Here is a 22,625-nt window from a genome sequence, read left to right as displayed (position 1 = left end):
TAGGCTGTCGCTTTGCCTTGTTGACCGTATCCTTTGCTCTACAAAAGCTTCTCAGTTTCAGGAGGTCCCATTGATTGATTGTTTGTCTCAGTGTCTGCGCTACTGGTGTTATATTTAGGAAGTGATCTCCTATGCCAATGCGTTCAAGATTACTTCCTACTTTCTCTTCTAGCAGGTTTAGAGTAGCTGGATTTATGTTGAGGTCTTTGATCCACTTGGACTTAAGTTTTGTGCACGGTGACAGATATGGATCTATTTGCAGCCTTCTACACGTTGATATCCAGTTATGCCAGCACCATTTGTTGAAGATGCTTTCTTTTTTCCATTGTACACTTTTGGCTTCTTTGTCAAAAATTATATGTCCATAGGTGTGTGGGTTAATGTCAGGGTCTTCAATTCGATTCCATTGGTCCACATGTCGGTTTTTATGCCAATACCAAGCTGTTTTTATTACTGTAGCTCTATAGTAGAGCTTGAAGTTAGGGATTGTGATGCCTCCAGAAGTTGTTTTATTGTACAGGTTTCTTTTAGCTATTCTGGGTTTTTTGTTTTTCCATATGAAGTTGAGTATTATTCTTTCCAGGTCTGTGAAGAATTGTGTTGGTATTTTGATGGGGATTGCATTGAATCTGTATATTGCTTTTGGTAAGATTGCCATTTTTACTATGTTAACCCTGCCTATCCATGAGCATGGGAGATCTTTCCATTTTCTGACATCTTCAATTTCTTTTTTCAGGGACTTAAAGTTCTTGTCATATAGGTCCTTCACTTGCTTGGTTAGTGTTACCCCAAGGTATTTTATGTCATTTTTGGCTATTGTAAAGGGTGATGTATCTCTAATTGCCTTCTCATCTTCTTTGTCCATTGTATATAGGAAGGCTACTGATTTTTTTGAGTTGATCTTGTATCCTGCTATGTTGCTGAAGGTGTTTATAAGCTTTATCAATTCCTGGGTGGAATCTTTGGGGTCACTCAGGTATACTATCATGTCATCTGCAAATAGGGAAAGCTTGACTTCTTCCTTTCCAATTTGTATCCCCTTAATCTCCTTATGTTGTCTTATTGCTCTGGCTAGAACTTCAAGTACTATATTGAATAAGTATGGGGAGAGTGGACAGCCTTGCCTCATTCCTGATTTTAGTGGAATTGCTTTGAGTTTCTCTCCATTTAATTTGATGTTGGCTGTTGGTTTGTTATATATTGCCTTTATTATGTTTAGGTATGTTCCCCGTATTCCTGATCGCTCCAAGACTTTTATCATGAAGGGGTGCTGGATTTTGTCAAATGCCTTTTCTGCATCTAGTGAGATGATCATGTGGTTTTTTTCTTTGAGTTTGTTTATATGGTGTATTACGTTGATGGACTTTCGTATGTTGAACCACCCTTGCATCCCTGGGATAAAGCCTACTTGATCATGGTGGATAATTGTTCTGATGTGTTCTTGGAGTCTGTTTGCCAATATTTTATTGAGTATTTTTGCATCAATGTTCATGAGGGAGATCGGTCTGTAGTTCTCTTTCTTTGTTGTATCCTTGTTTGGTTTAGGAATCAGGGTAATTGTAGCCTCATAAAAGGAGTTTGGTAATGTTCCTTCTGTTTCTATTATGTGGAACAATTTAGAGAGTATTGGTATTAACTCTTCTTTGAAGATCTGGTAGAATTCTGCGCTGAAACCATCTGGTCCTGGGCTTTTTTTGGTTGGGAGACTTTTAATGACTGTTTCTATTTCCTTAGGGGTTATTGGGCTATTTAAATAGTTTATCTGGTCTTGATTTAACTTAGGTATGTGGTACTTATCCAGAAAAATGTCCATTTCTTTTAGGTTTTCCAGTTTTGTGGAGTAGAGGTTTTTGAAATATGACCTTATAATTCTCTGGATTTCCTCAATGTCTGTTGTTATGTCCCCCTTTTCATTTCTGATTTTGTTGGTTTGGATTCTCTCTCTCTGTCTTTTGGTTAGTTTGGATAAGGGCTTGTCTATCTTGTTGATTTTCTCAAAGAACCAACTCTTTGTTTCATTAATTTTTTGTATTATTCTCTTAGTTTCTAATTTATTAATTTCCCCTCTCACTTTGATAATTTCCTGGCGTCTATTCTTCCTGGGAGACTTTGCTTCTTCTTGTTCTAGAGCTTTCAGGTGTGCTGTTAAGTCACTAGTGTGAGATTTCTCCAACTTCTTTATGTGTGCATTTAGTGCTATGAATTTCCCTCTTAGCACTGCTTTCATAGTGTCCCATAAGTTTGGGTATGTGGTTTCTTCATTTTCATTGATCTCTAGGAAGTCTTTAATTTCTTTCTTTATTTCTTCCTTAACCCATTGGTGATTTAGTTGAGCATTATTCAGTTTCCATGAGAAAGTAGGTTTTCTGTAGTTTTTGTTGTTGTTGAGATCTAACTTTAACCCATGGTGGTCTGATAGAACACAGGAGGTTATTCTAATTGTTTTGTATCTGTTGAGATATGCTTTGTGGCCAAGTATGTGGTCAATTTTAGAGAAAGTTCCATGGGGTGCTGAGAAGAATGTATATTCTTTCTTGTTAGGATGGAATGTTCTGTAGATATCTATTAGGTCCAATTGGGTCATGATATCAGTTAAGTTCTTTATTTCTCTGTTAAGTTTCGATTTGGGAGATCTGTCCAGTGGTGAAAGTGGGGTGTTGAGATCTCCCACTATTAATGTGTGGGGTTTTATATGTGGTTTAAGCTTTAGTAATGTTTCTTTTACATATGTGGGTGCCCTTGTGTTTGGGGCATAAATGTTCAGAATTGAAACTTCATCTTGGTGGATCTTTCCTGTGATGAATATGTAATGTCCTTCTTTATCTCTTTTGATTGATTTTAGTTTGAAGTCTATTTTGTTGGATATCAGTATGGCTACCCCTGCTTGTTTCTTAAGACCATTTGATTGGAAAGTCTTTTCCCAGCCTTTTATTCTTAGGTAGTGTCTGTCTTTGAATTTGAGATGTGTTTCTTGTATGCAGCAGAAAGTTGGGTTCTGCTTTCGTATCCATTCTGTAAGTCTATGTCTTTTTATAGGTGAATTAAGTCCGTTGATATTAAGGGATATTAACGACCAGTGATTGTTCATCCCTGTCATTTTTGGTGGTAGTGTGTGTGTACTTCCCTTCTTTGGGGTTTACTGTTGTGGCTTTATCTATTGCCTGTGTTTTCGAGTGGGTATCTGACTTCCTTCGGTTGGAATTTTCCTTCTAGTGCTTTCTGTAGGGCTGGGTTTGTGGATAGGTATTGTTTAAATCTGGCTTTGTCTTCGAATGTCTTGTTCCTTCCGTCTATGATGATTGAAAGTTTTGCTGGGTATATTAGTCTGGGCTGACATCCATGGTTTCTTAGTGTCTGCATTACATCTGTCCAGGTCCTTCTGGCTTTCAAAGTCTCCATTGAGAAATCGGGTGTTATTCTGATGGGTTTACCTTTATAGGTCACTTGGCCTTTTTCCTTGGCTGCTCTTAATATTCTTTCTTTATTCTGTACATTTAGTTGTTTAATTATTATGTGTCGAGGGACTTTTTTGGGGGTCTAGTCTGTTTGGTGTTCTATAGGCTTCTTGTATCTTCATAGGCATTTCCTTCTTTAAGTTGGGAAAGTTTTCTTCTATAATTTTGTTGAATATATTTTCTGTGCCTTTGAGTTGGTATTCTTCACCTTCTTCTATCCCTATAATTCGTAGGTTTGGTCTTTTCATGGTGTCCCAGATTTCTTGGACATTTTGGTTCATGACTTTGTTGGCTTTAGTGTTTCCTTCGACTGATGAAACTATTTCTTCTACTGTATCTTCAATGCCAGAAATCCTCTCTTCCACCTCTTGCATTCTGTTGGTTATACTTGCATCCGAAGTTCCTGATCTTTTACTCAGGGTTTCTATTTCCAGCATTCCCTCTGTTTGTGTCTTCTTTATTTTTTCAATTTCCTTTTTCAGTTCTTGGACTGTTTCCTTTGTTTGTTTCATTGCTTTTTCATGATTTTCTTTCAGTGCTTTATTGTTTTCTTCCAGGACTTTAATGTTTTCTTTCAGGACTTTATTATTTTCTTGGAGGGCTTTATTGTTTTCTTCTAATTTGTTTGCTCTTTCCTCTAGTTGTTTATAGCGTTCTTCCAATTTCCTTGTCTTTTCCTCTACACAAGCCTCTACCTTCTTCATGAAGTTACTCATAAGGCTACTTTCTTCTGCTTCTTCCAATTTTTGGTGTTCAGGTCTAGATGTTGGAGGCGGGCTAGGTTCTGGTGATGCTGTATTGCTCTTCATTTTGCTGTATGTACTTCTGCCTTGACGTCTGCCCATCTCCTTGTGGTTCTTTCTTCGTCTTATCAGTGTACTTGTTTCAGAAAGAGCTGACAAATTCAGGAAGACTCTCTCTTTTGTCCAAAAGGGAGTTCTCTTGTCCAACTCTCTGGTCCAGAAGGGAAGTCCAGGGCGGGCTCTGGTCCAGAATGGCAATCGGGGCAGGCTGGGAGCTGGGGGCCGGTCTCTAAGTCTCAGGAAGTGGCTGGAGTCGCGGGCAGATGGGCGTGGGGGCGGGGCGCGGAGATTGCAGGGGCTGCCGGGGTGCTTGGAAAAGGGGATCCCTCCCGGTGGGGCTAGAAGGGGAGCTGTCCGGTGGCCAAAACCTGGTGCCAAGTTGGGCAGGTCTTCCCGGAGTGGCAGGTGTCCAGGGATGGGGTCCGGGTTGGATCCGGGTACTCACCTCTGGACCAGAAGGGAAGTCGGGGGCCGGCTGGGAGCTGGGGCCGGTCTCTAAGTCTCAGGAAGTGGCTGGAGTCTCGGGCAGATGGGCGTGGGGCGGGGGAGATTGCAGGGGCTACCGGGGGCTTGGAAAAGGGGATCCCTCCCGGTGGGGCTAGAAGGGGAGCTGTCCGGTGGCCAGAACCTGGTGCCAAGTTGGGCAGGTCTTCCCGGAGTGGCAGGTGTCCAGGGATGGGGTCCGGGTTGGATCCGGGTACTCACCTCTGGACCAGAAGGGAAGTCGGGGGCAGGCTGGGAGCTGGGGGCTGGTCTCTAAGTCTCAGGAAGTGGCTGGAGTCGCGGGCAGATGGGCGTGGGGGCAGGGCGCGGAGATTGCAGGGGCTGCCGGGGGCTTGGAAAAGGGGATCCCTCCCGATGGGGCTAGAAGGGGAGCTGTCCGGTGGCCAGAACCTGGTGCCAAGTTGGGCAGGTCTTCCCGGAGTGGCTGGTGTCCAGGGATTGGGTCCGGGTTGGACCCGGGTACTCACCTCTGGTCCAGAAGGGAAGTCGGGGGCAGGCTGGGAGCTGGGGGCCGGTCTCTAAGTCTCAGGAAGTGGCTGGAGTCACGGGCAGATGGGCGTGGGGGCGGGGCGCGGAGATTGCAGGGGCTGCCGGGGTGCTTGGAAAAGGGGATCCCTCCCGGTGGGCTAGAAGGGGAGCTGTCCGGTGGCCAGAACCTGGTGCCAAGTTGGGCAGGTCTTCCCGGAGTGGCAGGTGTCCAGGGATGGGGTCCGGGATGGATCCGGGTCCTCACCTCTGGACCAGAAGGGAAGTCGGGGCCAGGCTGGGAGCTGGGGGCCGGTCTCTAAGTCTCAGGAAGTGGCTGGAGTCTCGGGCAGATGGGCGTGGGGGCGGGGGAGATTGCAGGGGCTACCGGGGGGGGGGGGCTTGGAAAAGGGGATCCCTCCCGGTGGGCTAGAAGGGGAGCTGTCCGGTGGCCAGAACCTGGTGCCAAGTTGGGCAGGTCTTCCCGGAGTGGCAGGTGTCCAGGGATGGGGTCCGGGTTGGATCCGGGTACTCACCTCTGGACCAGAAGGGCAAATCATCACATTTCTATTGATCCATTTATTGACACGTGGCTGAGGCCTTACTGAATCTCTGGCATGTTGCTCTTTGGGCAGCTGGCTGGCATCTCTCCTAACTCCACCCTTCTTTCTCCCTCAATTCAGTTTGGCTTTCCCATCTAGATATATTCTGCCTGGTTATAGTCCAAATAAGCTTCAGTATCAACCAATGAGAGCAACACATATTCACAGCATACAGAAATACATCCCACAACAATTTTTTTCTGAAAGAGTCTCACTGTGTGGGACTAGAACTACCTGGGTGGTCTAGAATTACCTTCATTTTGTTAATTCATTTTCTAGTAGGCACACACACACACACACACACACACACACACACACACACACTGGGTCTCAGTATGCATCCAAGTTTGTTCTTGAGTTCCTAATCTACCTGCCTCGTACTCCCAAGTAGCTGGGATAAGATATGTATCACAATGTCTGATCGGTTGCATCCATTTTTTTATTCTGCTGGGTATGTGTCTTTCGCTCAGCTGATTTCTTCTTGCTGTGTCCCTGTGCTGGCTAGTTTTATGTGAACTTGATACAAGCTCACATAAAACTCATTTGGGGATATGGACGCTCAATTGAGAAAATGCCTCCATATCCATAGGGAAACCCCCATATTCTGGAGCTCCATACTCAGCACCTGGGAAGTGTGATGGAATCACTTGAGCTTCACTGGTCTGGGAGAGCTTCAACTCTGTCACTTCAACTCTGGGACCTCAGCAAAGTGACTTTCTCTTGAGTTGGCTTTTCTTGGTGCCTTCATTTTCCTCAGTGAACATTCCATGATTCAAACATCTCCAGCATTTTGGGGTCTCTATTCCAAATTAGGCTTCAGGTGCCCAGCTTCATGTAGCAGCTTATCAGGCAGGGACCAATAAAGGAAATCCAACCACGCCAGGTGGTGCTGAACCTCAGCAGCTTTCTGGAACTTTGATGTAAGCCTCCAGGAGCCCATCACTCTTATATCCTTCATGTCTGCCAAACCACATCAGAACACTGCCAAGTTCTAATGCTAGATCAACCATTGCCTTGCTCCATGGATCACATTGTTCTGTAGCCTGAAGAACTGTTAGCCACTGTTTTCTGACCCTCGGGTAACATTTACTAGATGACAATTTTTTAGAAAGGAAACGTGCAATTTACAAACCGAAGAGTGGGTGAAGTCTTGCCCTCGGGGCAGCTTTCCTATTGTTCCAGTGCACAGCACTGTTACTCCCAAAGATGGGATGGGAAACACAACTGACCCATATCATCATGGCCAAATGAATTAAAACAAGCTTTTTTATTCATGTACACAGGATGCCTCCCCCAAAGCAAGGTTCAAGATGTCAGCATTGGACATGAGGCAGACAAGGCATTTATAGAGCTTTGGGGTAGAGGATATCCAAATAGGGGGAAATAGGCAGGGTCACAGGAGCAGCACATAACAGGCGGTCATAACAAGGCAGTCACAACAGGTGGTCTTAATAAGGCAGTTACAGGTGGCCATATACCCTTCTGAAACAAAGGCAGGGCCACAAGATGGTTATAAAAAACCTTTTGAAACAAAGAAATGTTTGCCATTCCTGGAACAGGCAGTACAGAACCATTGGTAGCTAAGGTTACAGTTGGCACATGGCCGAATCCTTGAGGAACAGAGGTTTAATCATAAGCAGGAATGAACCTAGTCTGTCTTTACTATAAATTGGCTTTTAGTCCAAAGATGGAGGCAGGTTGCTTCTTCACACAAATTTGTCCTCAATGCTGCTGATTACTCTAACAATTCCAACTGCTTCCTCTGAACCCACATTGTCTGCAACTTTAAACTCTCTCATGTTTCTCTTTTCTTTCTTTTTTCTTTATCCTTTTCTTTTCTTTTCCTTTCTTTTTTTCCCAAAATTGTATAGTTCCCCTATCTTCCTGCTCTTCTTTTGGTTCCTTATCACCTTGGACTTGAATCAGAGCAGTGAGTAGTAACCATGCCACTGTCCTACAGCTGCTTTTTCATGAAACATCCTTCACTAATTAAACAATTCATTCTTTTTTCTTTATTAACATAATTCTCTTTATTGAACAGTCCAGAATTTCACAACATGCACCCCAACCCCACTCATTTCCAAGTCCTCCCATGTCTGTCCTCCAACCTTGTAGCCTCCCACCCCCCCCCAGAAAGAAAATTTTAAAAAGGAGGTAAACATTTCACTTCTCTATCTTTCCTGCCTCTCCATCACATATTCATTTGTCCTAGTGGCCTTGGGACTTGTGGTGTGTCATGAAGTATGCCAAGCAGCTTTACTTGCAAATGTTCATTGCAATGAATTGTTGGTCTGGTTCAAGGCCCCAGACTTGTGATACACCATTAATACCCTCATGGAAAGTTCTGTCTGATATCCTGCTGTTGACTCAAGTCATGGAGATCCTGCATCTATGGTTGTACAGGCCCGGTCTGTTCATGTGCTTCAGCAGGTCATAGATTGGGTAGATGTTGGGGTAGGCCAATTCAAAGCCCAGGACATGAGGACATAAGCCTGGGTGGTAGCTGAGCTGGTCAGTCTGGGCCTCCACTGGGACTGACCCTTACAGGCAAGGATCAAAGCCACCTCTCCTACATGAATGGTGAGGGGTAGGTCCAGCTCTCCCAAGTGAGGGGCAAATTTTCTTTTTGAGCAGGAGGGGCATTTCTCCCAGGACCATCAATGCTAAGGACCAGTTCATCTGTGCCTAGTTTTTCTATTAGTGGGCCTCTTCTGATGTGGCCTGCATGGGGTGGAACCAGTTCTCTGGTGGCCAGACCTCCAGGGCTAGCTCTTCCATGGCTCCTGGAAGTAACATGGACATCAACACTGATCCCATCTGCCATAGGACCCCAAACCCAGACAGGGCCCTCAGAGTACCCCAACAGAGGCATCTGCTCTGGAATAATCCTTTTTCACACCATGAAGATGTTTTGCTCTTATTGGTTTAATAAAAAGTTAACTGGCCAATATCTAGGCAGGAGAGCCAGACTGAGAGAATGCTGAGAAGAGGAATAGCAGAGTTACTAGGAGACACGGGGAGAAACAAGATGAATGTGCCATGCTGGAAAAAAAGGTACCACTACATGATAGAGCATAGATAAGAAATATGGATTAATTTAAGTTGTAAGAGATAGTTGGAAATAGGCCTAAGCAATCAGCTGAGCTTTTATAATTAATAAGAAGTCTCCATGTGGTTACTTGAGAGTTAGCTGGCAGGACACCTTTGGGCTTCTTTAGAATTCCACATTCTTTCAATAAATCAGTTCCAAAAAACCCCAAGAACCACATGGTCAGGTTTATCACAGTGACAACCCCCTCTTTGTAAAAATTTTCAGAAGTAATTACTTGTCCATTGCTATGAATAAGAACCTGACAAGTGTCAACAGGAAGAGGAAAGGGTTTGTCTTGACGCTACCATCCATGCTGGCAGGGAAGGTGTGGTGACAGAAGTAGGTCAAAATTGTCACAATGTATCCATAGCCATGAACCAGAGGTAGACGTATACTTGTGTTCATCATGAATTCTTCTTTTTATTTTATCCAGGAACCACCCATTAATGGAGGTACCCATAGTCAGGGTAGGGATACCCGATTCAATTAAAAATTTGTAGAAGTTCTCTTAAAAAGTCACACCTGGAGCTATGGTTGATGTGATCCTAAATCTAGTCAAGTTGATAATGAAAGTGAACCAAGATGTCCCAGTGCATCCTCTCAGGTGAAGGGACTGAGTGGCATTCCCAACACTCTCTGTAAGTCCCCAAGTCTCTGGCCTTCATCTTACTCTTTTGTTATCCTTCTTCTAGTCTCCTGGCTTTTTTCTGTCTGTCTGTTTATCTCTATATCTCTGTATTACCAATCTCTGTGACTAAAATATTTGTCCCTACTTTTCTCTCTACATGTCATCATACCCCCTCTTCATCTCTCATCCTCTTTCTGAATGAGGATTGAATCTAGGACCTTAGACCTGCTTGGAAAGTGCCCTAACACGAAGGTACATCCAGGATTCCTCACCTGTGACTGCTAGAGGCCAGGCAAGTGCTCTACCAGTGTGGTTCATCACCAGCCCTTTTGAAAGTTTTAATTTGGAGATAGAGTTTTGCTAATTTCCCCAGGCAAGGACTGATGCTTAATCTCAGCCTCCCAAATGCTGAGATGAGAAGCACATGCCCATCCTTTGACCTCTCTTTTTATGCAAGACTTCACATCTCTTTATTTATACAGAAGAGAGAGAGAAGGAAGGAGGAAGGAGAGGACAGGGAGGGAGGGAGGGAGGGAGGGAGGGAGGGAGGGAGGGGGAGGGAGGAAGAACTTCTTTCAACATTAAACCGATGTCCGTCTAGATCCAGGACATGACCTCCAGAGCAAAGTTACTCTCCAGTGACCAAGAAGGAAGGGAAAAAATGTGTAGATCTCAGACACAGAACCTGTTCTTTCCTGATCCTGGCATGGTGCCACCCTAGACTCGACTGACACCAGGACCTTTTTCTTGTCAAGCTGGGTGATCTGGTATTGAAATGGGTCATTTTTCCAGTCCAGGAGTCCTGGTGGGAGCCATGAAGTGTGTTTCATGCAGTAACTGATAATTCACACTTTGGGGAGGTATGTTGCCTTCCCCCTATTAATATATTGAAGAAGTATAAAGAGGTTGGCAGATCACTTAAGGTCACACAATGCATTAAAACTACTATGAGCAGTAGAAAAGCTGCTTTCAAAACATGAAATGGGCCAGAGGTGATGGCACACATCTGTAATTCCAGCACTAGCAGGCTGTGAGAACAGATTTACAAGTTCAAGATGAGCCTGGGATATATGTGGAGAACGTGTCTGAGACAAACAGATAAACAAATCCATTTAAAATGTGGTATGGATGATCAAATTCAAACTAGTAAGTTTTATGATATGGTTGAAACAGCATAGCTACGTGAATTATCTTCTGTATAAATCAAATATTTCTGAAGGAAATTATCATACAAATTTCGTTATTATCACATTAAAAACATACAACAGATTTTACTCACAGTATGAGTACCACCATTACCAACAACGGTAAAATTATACCCAGAGTTCATGGCTTAAGCCTGTAATCTTAGTTACTCAAGAGAAAAGGTCATAAAAACACAGTCAGCATAGGTGGCAGAGCAAAGCTCAAATTATCATTGACACTTACTGGCAAACACCTGCAATCCAAGTGCTGGGATGTGGAGGCAGGAGAATCAGGGTTGAACTCCAGCCAGAGCTACATAGTGATATTATGTTTCCTAAAAACAAGTGAAGCCATAACAAAAAAAAATGGGTTCTGGGAATTTGGCAGGGTTAGTAGAATGTCGGCTTTTCTAGTAACAAGTCCTGAGTTGAGTCCCCAGCAGTGTATACTATAACCATTGTGGTTCATGACCATGCTCTCAGGTCATGAGGATCAGGTGTATAAAATCATCCTTGGCCCCACTGTGATACAAGGTGGGTAGAGTCACACCAAGAGAGAAAGAAAGAAGGAACTCTATTGAAGTTTAGGTTGCTTTTGACCTGCTTGCCCATCAGGATGACAATATATATTGGGTAATCCTTGGCCACTGGGCTACAATGATGCTGACATACATGAGGGGTAGATGATGGTGATGATTTGGGGTCTTTGATAACTGAATTTTTGAGGGTTAAAATGCTTTGGACGGTATTTAACCAGAATCTGATTTTTATGTAGTAAAGAATGACTTTCAGGGTCTGGAACTTGAATCTGTTCATTTTCACATTCACTCGATGCAGATATGAATGTGAAATCCAAGTCGATATGTATGCACTGAATGTACTCTATCAACCGAGCCCATCTCCAGCAGGTTTTGCCCTTGAATGTGTATGCAGCTCTGTAGATGTCAGTGTTGTCAGAATGGCTGGCTCTATTTCAGTTTCTCCCCCTCTTCCTCTTCCCTGAGGATGACTCAACACCTCCTTCCAGGTTCTTCATCTGTCATTACTTCTTTTGTCAAAAGGTCAAGGTAAGACACAATCTCCTGCCATAGAGAATGAAGGTTCTCTTCCAAGACACAGACATGGATGCAGATTGACCCCGGTGTGTATACATTAGCTCTCCAGATTTGTGCTAGTTTGTGGTTTACAACTGATTGATGACTAACAAAGTTGGTAAAGTAAGTGTTGGACTATGGGAAAGGTTTTAATTTAATTTAAAGTTTGGGGCATTGGGATAGAATGAATGCCTTTTATTTGATAGAGCAGGATGAGTTATTTTTAAGGGAGGAGAGCAGAGTGCTAACTATGGAATGTTCCTTCTAAAATTGAAGTTGAAATTTAAATGCCATTATAACTGCATTAAGAAGTGAGATGTGGTCAGGTGGTGGTGGTGGCGGCGGCGGCGGCGGCGGCGGCGGCGGCGGCGGCGGCGGCGGCGGCGGCGGCGGCGCACGCCTTTAATCCCAGCACTCGGGAGGCAGACCCAGGTGGATCTCTGTGAGTTCGAAGCCAGCCTGGGCTACCAAGTGAGTTCCAGGAAAGGCACAGAGCTACACAGAGAAACCCTGTCTTGAAAGAAAATAAATAAACAAACAAACAAAAAAAGAAGTGAGATGTGAACTGGAGAGGTGGTTCAGCAGTTAAGTAAGAGCATTTGCTGTTCTTGAGAGGACCTAGGTTCAGTTCCCAGTACCTACATGATGGCTCACAGCCATCTAAAACTCTAATTTTGAGAGCATACAGTGTCCTCTTCTAACCTCTTGGGCACTAGACATGCATGTACTAAACATATATATGTTCAGATGAAACATTCATACTCATAAAATCAAAATTAAAAAAGAATAAAATGACAACATGCAGCTCTACAGCTTCATAATGCCTATTCTACATGAATAGATGTTCGCTGAGATGTATAGAGTATAGATATGATCAATTTCTTTGTGTTATGTCTTATAATACAATTAATTTTATAAAGCAACAAAAGAAGAAATGAGATGCTTAAAATTTGTTTCAGGCTTTGCCTTTACATTATGTTTTGGTTGTGGAATGTTCCCTATGAGCTTACTTATTTGATCAGTTGGTTTTCAGTTGGAAATCATTTTTTGGGAGTTGTAGAGTACTTGAAGGGAAGGGTGACCAGTGGAAGCAAGTTATTTAGATTGGGCTAACATTCACAGCCAGGCTCTGTCTCTCTCATTCCCACATAGATTTCTTTTTTGATACTGATATGTGATCCTTCCCATGTCAAAGCTGGGGCCCAAACTAACAAAGAATTTCAAACAATGAACTAAAATGTGAGTTTAATCACATAACAACCTTCTCCTGGTACTGATTTTCTGCATTAGTTGCTTTGTCACTGTGGTAAAATATCTGCACAGAACCAAGTGTGAGGGAGGATTTATTTGGGGTCAGTTTCAAGGCAGGAAGGCAGCGCAGCTGGGCCACATGTCATGGCCACACCTTTAATCTCAGTATTCAGGAGGCAAAGACAGGAGGTTCTCTGACTATGAGGCCAGACTGGTCTACAGAGTGAGTTCCAGAACAGCCAGAGCTACACAAAGAAACCCTGTCTTGAAAAACCAATCAATACACACACACACACACACACACACACACACACACACACACACACACACTCCTACAGGAACACACAAAAGCACACATGCACATTCACATAAGAAATATCCCTTTGCATATGCAGCACACACACAGGCCCATGCCTGAGTAAATAATCAGACAAAACTGAGCTGACAAGTGCACACTCACCCCCAGAAATCAAGATGCATTACTCCCAGTGTTCTCTTGTCCTGTGTTCTGTTTCATTGTCCTTGGCAACATCTGTGGACTAGAGAGTGAGCTGATCACCAGCAGCCCAAGCAGGAGGTATGGGTGTTCACACTCCTAGACGAGTTCTGCTAGAGTGTTCAGTGAAGTCCACAGTCATCAGACCATGGAGTCAGTGTCCTCTCCTTCTCACTGTTCTTACCAGCTTTTTCCTACTCCTGGTCACGGAACACACAGGGACCCATGGTAAACTCCCACCACCAAATCCATGTCCCCTGCCCTTGTTGCGGAACCTCCTACAGATGGACAGAAGAGGCCTCCTCAACTCCTTCATGCAAGTGAGACATACACAGGCCCTGTACCCTATGTTCTTAGCCCCATATTTGCTCCTGGGGGTCACTCAGCAGGATGAGGTAGTTACTCTTTCCAGGCAGTAGGTTCAGGTGGAATGCTCGCTGAGTGAAAGGTGAGATGCTGATTGGTAATGGATGGTGTTCAGAATGATGGGCATGGCTGCTTTATGTTGGAATCATGTGGGGCATTGTGCTTGGAGTATGAAAAGTGTCGGGGTGTTGAGGTGTGTTCAAGGATTTACAATTTTCCTCTTTGGTGCTTCTTAGTTCCAGAAGAGAAACAAAGATGTCAGAGGCATCAACAGATAAAGTTTGCTTCTGCCAGCACAAGGGATTAGCCTGCCTTGTTCAGGAGCAAACTGGAGGAGAGGCAGGTCAGAGGTCCAATAGGTAGGGAGTGCTTATTAGTTATAAACACCATGGACCATCCAAGCAGCTGACCATGGCACCATCTTTACCAGTCTTCACAGGGGAGATTTCATCTTCAATTATCACTTATTAGTTAATAATCAATCAGCATCCTTGGCTGCACTTCCCATTAGCAAGCTAATGTAGTGACAACAATCCCAACTTCCTGCTACCACTTGGTTGTTACACACCTGGATCATTGGTGCATTGATTCATTATTATCTAGATTTTGAAATAAGGTTGTCCTACTTTTCCAATGTTAACCTCAAACTCATGATCCTCCTTCAAGTTTCATATAACATCTTTGATCTTATCTGTGTATTGATAGTTCACTGTTGCTTAAGCTTTGATGTCGTGACCTGGCATAAAAGCATAAGTAGGTCAATATCAAACATGTGTAGAGCTTTTTCTTAACATTGTCCCCTATGTAACACTGGACACTGACCGTTTTCACAGCCTTTCATTTCTATTAGCTGTATTGTAGTCTAGAGTGAGATAAAGGTTGTGAGAGGATGAGGTGGGTTATGTGAAAACACTGCACCATTCTCTTCAAGGGCTTTCAGCACTTGAGGGTTGTGACATTCCTGGGATCAATTCCCTGAAGATGCCCAGATGGTTGCATTGTCAGGTATTTTCCAACTGTGTGTGCTGTAGTCATGACTCACATTCAGGTCCACTGCCAGGTGACTATCACTTTCCCTTCCCTTGTAACCCAGTGGGTGGGTCAGAACCATTCTCTGGATATTGTCAGAAGGCACTGGACAGGTTGTCACTGGGTCACAGGAAGAATGGTTCAGCTGGCCAGACTGAAAGGTGTGGGCATGGAGCTACACATAGCTGAATCCATATCTATATCTATTTCTTTGATACAGAATTGTATGAAGCTGAGGCTGGCTTCCAAATGAATGTGTATCCAAGGATGACTTGTGATTCTCTGGCCTCTACATTCACAGTACTAGGTTTATAAACATGTACTACCCTTCCTCACTACACTACAGTACTGCTGTACTGATCAGCAGAAGTTCCAACCAATCAGTGCAGATCCTGCCTATGTGAAGAATTAACCTTTCAACTCTTAAGTCCCCAGATGGGGAAGTTTGGCTATATAAGAGGTTCCTATTTACAAGTCTGTGTGTAAGTGTTTTCACAGTGTAACATCATCATGTAAACTGACTAATGACAATCCTGGTGCCCTTATGTTTGGCAGTTTTAAGAAAAATATGGAGATGTGTTTAGAGTGCATCTGGGCCCAAGGCCTGTGGTCATGCTGTATGAGACAAAGGCCATTAGGGAGGCTCTGGTGGACCAAGCTGAGGCTTTCTCTGGCCGGGGCACAGTTGCTGTAGTTGAGCCATTTCTACAGGGATATGGTGAGATATGAGACAGGCTGGAGTGGAGGATGTGGTCCAGGAAGGTGGAATCTGAGCTGTGTGAAAGGATTCAGGTTCTCCGACCTTTCAATGTAACCTACCAGTGCTTCCCCTACTTTCTAAGGTGTGATCCTTGCCAGTGGGGAACGCTGGAAAGTCCTTAGGCGATTCTCTGTGGCCACCATGAAGGACTTTGGGATGGAGAAGCGGAGTGTGGAGGAGCGGATAAAGGAGGAGGCCCAATGTCTGGTAGAGGAGCTGCAGAAATCCCAGGGTGAGTCTCTGAGAATGGGCATAAAGGAAGATGGTGATACAGGGATCTGAGTGCACAGCCATGGAAAAAGAAAGAGAAATTTGAAGGTAGATAACAAGGCAGAGAGAGTGGGGGGGGGAGTATGGGGAGGACGAGATATGGACAGAGGTAGAAAGAGAGAGAAATACAAGGGCAGGTAAGAAACATGAGGAGTATTGTTTCCAAAATAACTCAGAAACATGTACTGACCATAGTAGTCATGTTTCTTTAGAAAATCAATCTGTGATTTTGTTTGTCAATTGTTTATGACTGGTACACACTTGTCCTCTTGAAACTCAGAAGGTGAGGCAAGGTGGACATGAGTTCAAGGCCACTCCTGTTTACATTGTGAGACCCTGCCTTTGATGTGACTGTGACTAAGTGTATGTTGCTTCCAGCACCATATAAAGAGGGAATGATCATGCATGTTTGTAATCCCAGCACTTCAGAGGTGGAGTCAGGATGCTGAGATTTCCAAGGTCACCTTCTGCTACATATGGAGTTCAAAGCCACTTTAGGTTAATGTTTGTTGTTGCCCCACACCGTGTTCTTATCAAAGACAAATGCAGACCCTAGGTAACTGAGAGGGAAGGAGCAGGAGGAACTGCAGACATGTTCTAAGCAGGGAACTGTGTTTTCTTCCTTGTACTTGTGCTGGTGAGCAGCAGTGAGCACAGGCTGATGGGAGTTTGACTCTGGGTGAACTCAGAGGCACTTCTGGGGACTTGAGGGGTCTTTACATCAAGGGTATATTGGTGACCTGACTGTTGTTTGCACCTCCATTTCTATACACAAGACATTTGCCATCCCTTATTGACCTTTCTCGGGAGATCTGAGAGGTCAGTGCAGAGGCAGGAGGGAAGAAAGGTGCAGAGGCTGGGAAGAATTACTGGAGAAAGTAGTCAGAGATGGAGGGACCCAGAGGAAGAGAAGTGAGCGCTCAGGCTGAAAGTGAAGATGATGAGCCCCAGGGAAGGATCTATATTGCTGTCTGGAGGACCAGGCTCCATGCAGCTTTGGACTCAAATGGAAATCCACAGTGTCAGCACACTGGAATTTTTATCTGAGGAGACTAGGGAAAAAGACACTCACACACCTTCTTGATGGTTTCCTTTCTCCTTCTCCTCCTTCTCCTTCTCCTTCTTCTCCTCCTCCTCCTCTTCTTCCCCCTTCCCCTCCTCCTCCTCCTTCTCCTTCTTCCTTTCCCCCTCCCCCTCCTCCTCCTTCTTCTTGCCTCTACAGATTATATACCCCCAACAAAGTCTTCTAAAGCCTAAGCAATAGTGGCTTCAGGATGTGGTTACATTCCATTTTTCAAGTGAATTATTATTATGAATATAGGCAAAAACATGATTTTCATCTCCCCTACATGATTAAAAAAGAGTCACTGTGATGACCCATATACATTACATCTAAGCAACATGTTACAAGTTGATAGAACATGAGAAAGCAAGGAACATTTGTTTTCAGCCAACTCTTTCCTAGGCAGGCTGCATATTGCTGTTACAAAGAATCAACCACTTTATTATCAATTTTGAATGATAATCTTATAAGGAATTTTAAAGGAGTCACAAACCTAAACTTTTACACTTGAAAACCAGTCAGTCAGTCAGTTGAAGTTTGAATCCTCAGGGTACATTCCCGTTTATCTATAGTTTTTTATAAAAAAATTGAGGTAAGATATGGGTGAAAGGAATTAATCATCACCTTTGATCATCAACCAGACCTGGAAAGGAAAGTACTTCAGCTAGCAACAGTCAGACTGCTCTGTATTTTTTATCCTAGCTTGATGAATCTATAACTCAGCCATGTGTCCTTGTGAACTTCAGATTGTTTTCTGAGGTTCTTCATCTTAAAACTATTCTCAGAGCATCTGGTCCAATCTGAAGTTATTTTGAAGCTTTGTTTGAGCTAATGGTGAAAACAGAAAACTGACTGCATCTTTCAGCATTAAGAGAATTAGAGCAGGCCTAGATCCTGGGGACTCAACTGTTTTCCTTAACCATTAACCTGAACTTTGATCTAAAGCAGTCCTTAGGTAGAACTTATAGGCCTTAGGTTTAAAACTTATAGGCCCTAGCTGTGTAACATTTCCTTGTATTTATTTTTATTCTTCAAAACTCTATATAACCTGTCATTATTATTTGTAGATGAATTTTCTAAACAGTCTTATTAAATAAGAAACAGCCAAACACAAGGGTGAAAGCCATAGAGATCAGAGAAATAGTGAATAGCCACCAGCTAACCTTAGCTCACCATGCTGCCATAGCTTCCCAAGAGAACCAGCTTCTTTCTATCTAACCTGAGCCTTTATTGCCTTGCTGTTCTGCCTTCTCATTGGCTCTTAGCCCAGGCACCTCACTTCCTCATCACTGCCTGCCTGTACAGACCTCCAGGTCTCTATGGTTGGTACTGGGATTAAAGGCATGTGTCACCACAATTGGCTGTGTCCTTGAATACACAGAGACTCTGCCTGCCATGTGATCAGATTGAGGGCATGTGCTACACTGCCTGACTTTTGTTTATGGCTGATTATCTATGTCCCCTGATCTCCAGGCAAATTTAATTATTAACATACAAGTAAAATATCACCACATTTCCTCTTTTTTCTAATAAAAATAAAGAATAATAAAAAAGTTATAACTAATATAAGAAAAACTATATACAATGAGTACAATAACTATATATAATATATACAAGCAGTAAATATGTCAACAATGTCTAGTCCATTTACATTTGACAAACTCAGAGGAAACATTTTATTATCTATCCTATTTTGGTAAGTCCAAAATGTAGCTGATCCACTTTCTATCCTAACTTATACTATCAACAGAAAACTATCTTATAATGTCTTTCAAATTTATATACTTTACTCCTCTTCAGTGAGTTTCTTTTCTGAAATTCTTAACAAGTAAAACTGTAACTATAACTATCTCATCTTCAACTCCCTCAGAGACTCAAGAAGGAAATAATATTACCTAGTAAAACAGGAAGTACAAACAAGTGGCTTCCAAAAAAATGTAAGTTATGACAGAAACAGCCAGCTGCCTGGACAGTCACCCAAGGTTTCTCCGCAACATTGGGGCATCATTCAGCCTATAGGCTTAGTGTATCTGACAGACTCATTTGTGAAGTAGGATGTACACAAGGCCTACAGTTCAATCTCACATTCAGTGAGAGTAGTCCATGTACCAGATAAACCTGAATTCCACCACTGTCCTGTCATGATTCAGGATTTTAAATTCTGAAAAATGTTGGTATTTTTGGAATTTGGCTGTTCATTATTCTTGGCTTGTGGGTGGCTTCATCTCTTTTGTTAAATGCCAGTCTATCATTGAGAGGTTAGAGTCCATCAGCCTGCTTACTCTTTCAAGAGTAACTGTTTCAGTTACTGTTCCACTGCACAGCAGAAGCCATTGGTCCACTGCCTGTTCAGCTGACTTCGAAGAAAGGGGCACTGTACCTTTTCCCAGATTGCAAAGGCTACTTTAGTGATGGTACCATATTGTCCTGGCCTCAGAGGATGCCTATTGGTAAAGCCACAACCACATTTGTCTTAGCAAGGATCAGTAGTCCTTTGTTTTTGTCCTGTCTGTCCATTTTGTCCTGTTTGTCAGCAGTCAATACTTTGTTGTCCAGTGACTAGCTTTTGCCGCAATGAAAGTTAACTCCATATGCAGTTTCTTCAATGCCCACATCTTCTCTGAAGTAGATTGGTGCTGCCAAGAGCAGACATGTCTCATAGTCATAAAAAAAGAAAAAAAAATTCTAAGTTATTAAAACATTTTAAATGCCATATTCTGTAGATCTCTGAAGGGTTTGAAGATGACCTGTCTATCTAAAATATATCTCTGCTTAGCCTTGAAAACATACCTAATATTACTACAAGTTTTTTTTTCAAGACTACAAGTTTGATTGTAATGTCTACTAACTTTCATTTCTTTATATCCTAATAGTTGGTAATAATAATATTCAAGAATTGGTAAATTGCATTACATTGTTAAATGAACTAAGTACAATATCCTGAACAAGATTAGAAAAAATTCATACAGCATTTTCTAAAAATATCAATCTCAGTGTATATATATATATTATATATATATTAAGTGTATATTATATATATATATAATTTGTATATAATACATAAAAATCCAATCCAATGTAAAGTATTTAAAACTAGTAATTGTCTTTTCAAAGTTGATTCAATAATCTACCTTTTTATCTCTATCATATCTATATCCTCTCTTTACTTTTTCTTTTCTTTTCTTTTTCCTTCAGGGGTGTTTATTTCCCAGTCAGAAGAGAAGCAGGGACAGGCTCCTCTGCCTGTTGAGGCCTTGGCCTGGCAGACACCACACAGGGAACGGGGATGGGGAGGGAGGCACAGGAGACAGCTCCCAACTGTGTGCACTTGGTCCTACGTCTGTCCTGGCTGGGTCCGGAGAGGGCCTGCCCAGGGATGGTGGCACCAAGAGCCAGGGCAGAGGCATCAGGCCAGCTGGCCCAAATGGAGGCAATAAATACTGACAGGCCAGGCATGAGGTTCAGGCCATAGGGCCCAGGTGAGACAAGTAAGGCTCGACTGGCTTTGCCCCTCGGGGCTCTTTGTGGGGACAGGGGCTTTGAGTGCTGCCTAGAGGACAGAGAAGGCAGAGGAATGAGGCACCCTATCCTGCCTCCTAGATGGGGCTGGAGGCATTGAGTTTTGGCAATTGACCCTCCCCTAGCTACTGGAGCCACCCTCAACCCTGGCCACTGGGAGAGGGAACAGAACTGTCCAGGCCTGCAGGAAGCAACAGCAGCACACCCCAGGCCTCTCGGGGTGGGTCACCAGGATGGGGATGGCAGACAAGGCAAGGACGGGGAGACGATCACATGCTCATGCAGACAGGGGAGTTAAGAGTTAGCGTCGGCCCCCAGTACACGTTCCGCATGTTAAGGCATCATGGTTAGACAGTGACTGACAGTGATGGATGACCTGGACAGGGAGTGGTGGGGCTGGAGGACAGACAGACAGCCCTTCCCCATGCTGAGGAACCTCGCTCAGCTGGGGCAGAGACAGAGTTGGCTGGGCAACCCAGACTGTGTTCCATTCCATTCTAGAAGGCAGGGCCTGAGGAAGGGATGACAGAGGGAACCTGGAGGTACATAGCAGATTGGAGGCCTAGGCTGGAACCCCTCCCCCACTGTACAGGCAGAAGCAGCAACGTGACACTGGAGACCACAGGGGTCTGCAGGCAGGAGGTGGAGGAGGGGCAGACAGAAGAGCTCCCTGCCTGAGTGGACCAGGGAGGAATGGTGAGGGGGGGGGGTCCTGTCAGCACTTTGGTTTGGGGTGGGTAGGGGTCTAGGGTGGGGCATGTCGGTCCTTCTGTCTGTCCGTCGCCCTGCCCACCTCCCAGCTGGAGCTCAGTCCTTCCATTCCTTTTTGATGGTGAGATTCCACTCCCAGGACAGGTGGTCAGTCTTGTCATCATCTGTGAAGCGGGACTTGATGTTGTAACTGCCCCGAGCAAGCATGCCTTTGGGGGCTTCCTCCATGGGTGTCAGGAACTCATACTCCTCAGCCCGGGGCCCATAGCTCCCGACCATATAGTCAGTCTTGTCAATTTTGACCCCTTTCCTATATGTGTGCTGGATGTACTTCATGCCTGACACGATCTCTCTGTTCACCCGGAAAGAGATTTGTATCCGATACTCCACACCTTCCTTCAACACAAATGACTGTTTCTTGAAGCTCTCCAGATCACCTGTCAGGTCCAGTTCCAGAGCGGTGCTGCACACCAAGGTCAGGCGGGTCACAATGATGTTGGGGACATTGAGGTCTGCAGAGACAGCCACTCGGCCCAGCAGGGCTTCCTTATACTTTCAATGGCTCTCATCATCCTTGTCCAGTTCCTGGATGCTCTTCTGGGCTGGGGGCTTGTAGTTGACTGAGTGCTCATCTTCCTCATTCTCAGCCGCTATCTGGGCAAGCTGCTCAACAGTGGGTTCCTGTTCTGCCATGCTCACCTCTAGCCTGGGACACCAGGACGGAAGCGCCTCGGGTCCCTTTCAGTTCCGCAGATCCCCAAATGTCTCCCAGAAACCCACTCGGATCCCTGCAGGCGATGCGCAGTGGTCAGGGAACAGCCCTGACACAAGGCCCCACGCCATCGTCCCTCTGAGGGGTGTCCGCCAAAGAAACAGATAAAGCAGCTATCCTGTCCAAATCGGGAGGCTCCAGGCGACACCGCCTGAGGCGGCCAAGCGTGACTGCGGCCGACAGCATCCAGGGGCGGCCCGCACTTCCGCAGGGCCTGCAATCTGGGCAGGATGTGGCGGGGGGGTGGGGTGGGGGGGGAGCTCAGGTGAGGCCCCACGCCAGACCCTGCCCCCGAGGCTGGGGATTGGGTCCCACTGGCACCTGGCGCCCAGGCCTGAGCAGCAGCGGCCCTTCGGGCAGCACCTACCAGGCGCCATGCAACACGCCCACTCCTACTTTTTCTTTTCAGAATAGATTCAATAAACTACCCTCTATTCTATCATTTCTTTTTTTTTTTTCTTTTGGTTTTTCGAGACAGGGTTTCTCTGTGTAGCTTTGCGCCTTTTCCTGGAACTCACTTGGTAGCCCAGGCTGGCCTCGAACTCACAGAGATCCGCCTGCC

General features: G+C 44.4%; 2 pseudogenes; one reads left to right on the top strand and one right to left on the bottom strand.

Annotated features, from left to right (window-relative positions):
- Positions 1-22,625, top strand: part of LOC114681521 — a 54,663-nt pseudogene that overhangs the window by 17,906 nt on the left and 14,132 nt on the right.
- On the bottom strand, positions 21,359-22,090 carry LOC114681555 (annotated as a pseudogene).

Source organism: Peromyscus leucopus, chromosome 1, assembly GCF_004664715.2.
Source record: "Peromyscus leucopus breed LL Stock chromosome 1, UCI_PerLeu_2.1, whole genome shotgun sequence".
NCBI classification, from domain to species: domain Eukaryota; kingdom Metazoa; phylum Chordata; class Mammalia; order Rodentia; family Cricetidae; genus Peromyscus; species Peromyscus leucopus.
Note: the sequence above shows the minus strand (reverse complement) of the source record. Positions and strands in the feature narration are given on the sequence as shown.